At 49.0% G+C, this 5,481-nt stretch overlaps 1 protein-coding gene across 1 annotated transcript in view; it reads left to right on the top strand.

Annotated features, from left to right (window-relative positions):
• The window catches only part of SPHK1 (sphingosine kinase 1), a 34,021-nt gene extending 33,056 nt beyond the window's left edge, over positions 1-965 (top strand). The window contains exon 6 of the mRNA XM_019503053.1: positions 11-965. The gene's annotated coding sequence lies outside the window, so the exon portion shown is untranslated. The remainder of the gene's footprint in view (positions 1-10) is intronic.
• Positions 966-5,481: the final 4,516 nt, after the last annotated feature.

Genomic DNA, 5,481 nt, shown 5'->3' with positions numbered 1-5,481 from the left:
CCCCCCCCCCCCAAGACCTTGAAAATAAATTAGTTCCAAAAAAGGGCTTTGATCATGTGCGTCACTGAGCCCCCGGGGTGCCGGGACACAGGACAGGCTGGGAGCACCGCAGGGAATATTTATGCACCTTGGTACTCCGAAGCATCCTTTTCTTTTTAGAGTAGTTCTCAGGGGCCTCTGGTTTTCTCTTTGCCCGGTCCTGGTCCCTCCCCTGCCCAGAAGGATGACTATTTTGCCACCTGATGACATGCACTTTATGGAAACCTCTTTCTTACTTTCCTTACTCAACATGGGAGTGAGGAAAGAGGCATCCCATGGGCATGGCCTGCCTGAAGGGTCAGGCAGTTCTGGCCAAACAATTTGTATAGGGAAGTGATGCAAGGGACTCGGGGCTCCTGGGTCACAGCTGATGCTGGGGAATATATACAGAAATCAGACACATTATTTACCGAGCAGATTAGCAGGTACAAAGGCATTCCCTTCCCCCTCACCTCAGCAATTTCAATGCTGGACTGACTTCTGCACCCAGAATAGCCTAACATGGCCCAGATTCAGCAGATGAGACCAGACATCTCAGCAGACCAAAGTGTTCTTACAGGACAGGCCTCCTCTGAAGGGAAACAAGGAACAGAACTGCAAGGAGAAAGCCAGCCTGATCCCTTCCCAGAGCTCACCGCACAGACTCGAGGCACCATTCCCTTCCTCCAACGCAAACACCTCTGCCAAGTAGACCGTGGACACCATGCCTGTCTCCAGCACCAGCTGCTGCCAATTGCTCCAAAATCACCAGACCCTTGGGGAAATGAAATGGCTCGAGCAAAAACGATGAACTTTTGGGACCAACGCTTGCTACAGTGAATCAAAACGTTTATTTTATTTTTTAAATATTTCTATCAAGAGCTCCCTGTAGCTGCTGAGTATATTCTTATGAGAAAAGCACAATAAAGATCTAGCTTTTGCTAAACCAGAAGTCGTAGCCATATTACAAGTGCTCCAACTTTATTGCATGCCCTGAAAAATGCCTGAGGTTGGATTTTTTTCCCCCATCTCCACCAAATTTCCTGTGGGATCATTGGCAGAAGAGCTCCTCAGTAGCATTGTGCTACGATTATTGCCATCCACTTGGGACAGGAAGGGGCGTGGGTCAACAGCTCCAAAATAGTTTCTCGTAGACATGTAGAACCCAGGCAGTCATTACCTACTATTAAATCTCCTTACTTTGTAGGGTGGAAAACAGCAGCAGTGACTCATGTTGGGCTAAGAGATGGGACATGTGGCGTCACACCACTCTAAAGGATTTAAAATAAGTCAGTAGAGCATGGTTTATTTTGCTTTATGTTGTGCGTATAGAGGAGAAATGCACCAACCTGTCTTACTAACTATTTCTGGGCATTTAATACATCTCAGTGAGTTTGGGAGTGTAAATGAGATGAGGACAACTAAAAAACCCCACGCATCACAAGTGTTTTGATGGTGACGGTTATAAAAGCGGCTGCCACAACATTTTGACAGCAGCCATATAGAACCATAGAAATATATGGCTAGTAAGGATCCAGTCATCTATCTAGTCCAGCCTACTCAAGTTAGGACTATGCATCTCTACTCCAGTGTGGCTAGTTTTGACCTAGTGCCCATCACCCCTTACCTGCTGACCCCTACCCCCAGGCCTCAGCCCTCCAGTGTGTGGGGCAAGGGAGGGCCCCCAAGGAGCCCCTTGGAGGCTGGAGCTCTGTTAGCCTGCAAGGGAAAAGCCATGGTTTCCCACATATTTCTCCTTTAAAGGAGAATCCACTTTTAAAGTTTGTTTTGTGACCCTTTCCTGCGACCCACTTTTGGGTTGCAACCCACGGGTTGAGAAACGCTGCTGTAGACCAACTCATGCAAACATTTGTCCAACTTACTCTTAAAAACTTCCCAAGAAATTGATTGCACAGCCTCTGCAGGTGACTGGCTCCACGGTCTAACCATCTTCACAGGTGGAAAGTTCTTCCTAATATCCAACCTAAATTTCCCCTAGTGCAATTCAGTGATGGATAGCACTGTAGACACCTAGGTAGTAGTCAAGTACATGGTCCACCCTACAGCTGTCAGTTCTCCCACACAAGGCATTCCAGAAAATACACATCATATTCAGAATTCATATAAGATATTCTGTGACAGCCTGTGTGGATGAGATCTCCAAACTCAACTGAACTGCTGGAAAAAGGGTTGGCTGTGGAAGCAGAACCAACTTAAGGTACTAGCACCAGGGTTTCACATTGTCCATGCACTTAATAGCTTATTATTTATGGGGGTTTTTTATTTTGGTGACAGCTGCTAAATGCTTGGTACAAAGTGAAATAATTAAGCCAGATTTGCAATGCTTATGATGGTGAAACTGCACTCACATTTATTCATCTGAAAAACTATGCAATTAGGATTGCAAAACCAGGGGAACACAAAGTCCAATTGCTCTCCAAGCCAGGATTAAATGGAGCTGAAGGTTATTTGCAATCCAGCGAGGCAGGCAGCAGAGTTACCACATCCTAAAATAAGACGGAACTCCTTTCCCGGTGGTATTTGGCCAGGGGTAGAAGTGGACACTCCAGACTCTTTTACTTTGTCTAATTCCTTCCTCCGTTGTTGGGCAATTAGACTGTCAGGGAAAATCAAGGTCATATGCCCAGCTGATCCTTTGGGCAGCCCATAGAGGTTGCTGCCCAACTCAAATGGCGCCATCTTAGTTCCAGTTCACTGTGCCTGAAAGAGCGCCCCAGTGGGAACCTGCCGCATCAGCCGCTACCCTGCGCCTCTTGCGTGTCACGCTCAGATGTCCTTTCCCATGTCAGTTATCGGGACTCGCTGTAAGGGCCCCGATCCCGACGGGTTCTGCGGGAAGGCGTGGATCTCAAAGGGGTGCAGCACATTGCATGTGTGCTCCCCTGATCTCGAGAGTTTGCCGGGGGGGGGGGGTCTAGTGCGGTTCTGGAGGAGATCCAGTTCTTCAGACTCCTCACCCATCACTGGTAATTCAGAGCCAAGCACGGAGGCAGCACATGCTGGTCAGTCTCCTCCTGGAGAGAAGGCTCCTGCTGGGGGAACAGCAGGGGACTCTCTGGGCAAAGCCACAGGGGTTGAGCTCATCCCCACTGGACAAGCCCAGGAAGGGTACAGTCACTCCATGCCTCCTTCCAGCAGTTCTCTGCTCCTGGCACACAAAGCTCCCATGAGCTCCAGCAGCAGCACGGGGCAGATCCCTGAGAGGGGCTGTTTTCAATCCCACTTCTCTACTGCCCTGGAGAGAAATATATGTTTCTTTCCCTTCATTTTTATCCTGCTCCCATGCCCAGAACAACTTAAATCCTGCTGTGTCCTGTGCTAGCAACAGATTTCAAGCAAGCAACCCAAGTCTGGTTGCACAGGCTTGGGTTTTTTCCCTTCCCAGTCATGCCTCTGACAAAATTTCTCCTAAAACCTTGGTATCACGTTCCCCTCACAGGGGTATTGATGCCCGACAGCAAGGTAGCACACTCTAGGCTTTCCCCCAGCATCTCTTTTCAGCCCGGGCAGAAGGCAGGGGAGAGGCCCAGAGGTTTGTTCACACCGATAAGGCAGGCCATCAGACAAGAGCTGACAGCACAGGAATCCCCTACAGAAAATGGAGCTCGTCTTGCTGCTACAGTCAACGCTCTCCAGGAAGTGGGATTACCCTCTGCGCCCAGCTGCCTGCAGCAACTGGAGGTGCCACAGCCCCCAGGGGACAGGCGCTACGCTTGGAGCACTGCTCACTGCAGTCTCCTTTCTGTAACAATTAAATGCCCACTGTGCTTCTGCATTGATATTTGCCCCAGTCCCCAGGCCCACACCTCTTTGTCAGTCACAACTGGCACGGTCACCCTGAGGAACCGGGTACTATACAAAGTGCAGCCCAAGCCTAAGGCAGCTTTTCGCACCTGCCCCAGTAAGGCAGGCATTGTTCACCATCCTGCAGCGGGAGGACAGCCAGGATTTGGACTCACGGCATTCTGAATTTGGGCCCAAGCATCATCTGTTTAGCCCAAGGGTATCGAACTCATCAGGCCTGTGGAGGGACCCCTCCAGCACGTGGGGTCAGCCTTGTGTGCAGTGCACTTCCCAGACCACCTTCATGGTCCACAGGTCATATCTGAGACCTTGGGTGCTCTGGGTCTCCTTGTTGGGGAGGTGGGGGTGCACGTGCATGTACTGCATGTCTTTCACTTCCAACCCACACTACTCTGCCCAAACATTTCCAGGGGCTCCAGGCAGCAGAGGATGTTTTCTACAGCTGCCGCAGCACCAACCTCCACTTTCCTCTTACATCTCTTCTGACAACTGAATACAGAGGCTGGAATAACTGCACTTAACATGATGCCTAGCCAAAGAGGCATAAGCTTTCCCTCATTGTTCAGGCCAGCCTCACTGTCCTGGAGGACCAACCACCTCCTATTCCAGGGGAATCCTGGCCTTGCCCTCTGCGAGAAGGCCGCTGAGTAAAGGTGCTGTCCATGCTGGCAGTTGATGACATGGACAATTATCAACTTCTGATTGGGGATAAAAAAACTACTTATTTCACATCAGCCAGTAAAAGCAACCTTAGTCGCTGCAAGCTTGGACAAATGTGGCATGGCATCTCAGATCTCATTGTTAGTCATCTTGGTCACTACCTAGACAGCTGATGCAAGTGAGGTGGGGTTGTTTCTTTAACGCATTTGCTACTGGAGAGCAAACCTGCTCTTCTCAAGCCTCCTGGAAAAGGAGAGTCTGATCCAAAGTCCCAGAGCTGTCAATGCCAAGATGCCCACTGACCCACCAGGCAAGAACCCAGGTACATCGGGCAGCTGCAGACCTATCGACAGCTCTTCCTTAAGACCTGATGCCATCTCCTGCCCCCGTGCTGTTTGCCACTTTACTCTCTCGACAGGCCTGCGAGTTTCGAGAGCAGACTCTGGGCAGCTGCTCCGCACAGATAAGGGCAGCAGACTTAGCCCTGTGTCATGCGCGATAGCACAAGACGCTACGTATGGAAAAGGAAAACAAAATTAGACGGCAGAGTCGGAGCTATTCACAGAGGCAAAAATTTAATGGCAAGTCACCTTTTCTCCTTTATTACATCTGAATTAGCCAAACAAACAAAAAATGGTTGGCAGGTAAAAAAAAAAAAAAGAAAAGAAAAAAAGGTTGAATAAATCACACAGCACTTTATACATATATCGTAAGCACCCAAGCATTCACTTCTGCACGTGAACAACACACCTCTAAGCATGGCGTCAATAACTGTCAGTTCCATATTTTTGTAATTTTTAAATACTGTACAGAATCAAGGCTACAAACTGATTTTGTCGTAATTCTCCAGCAATTCGACCCCCCTCCCCCCCCAGCACTTAAAACAGTTACAGGCTGTTCTTATTTGTATATCACCCAGTCGTGTAGCCAGTTTTAAGGCTAACAATATGCATCATGCTTTGGCTTTTTTTTTTTTTT

This window comes from Gavialis gangeticus, unplaced genomic scaffold, assembly GCF_001723915.1.
Source record: "Gavialis gangeticus isolate Ggan-Ray unplaced genomic scaffold, GavGan_comp1, whole genome shotgun sequence".
Lineage (NCBI taxonomy): Eukaryota > Metazoa > Chordata > Crocodylia > Gavialidae > Gavialis > Gavialis gangeticus.
Note: the sequence above shows the minus strand (reverse complement) of the source record. Positions and strands in the feature narration are given on the sequence as shown.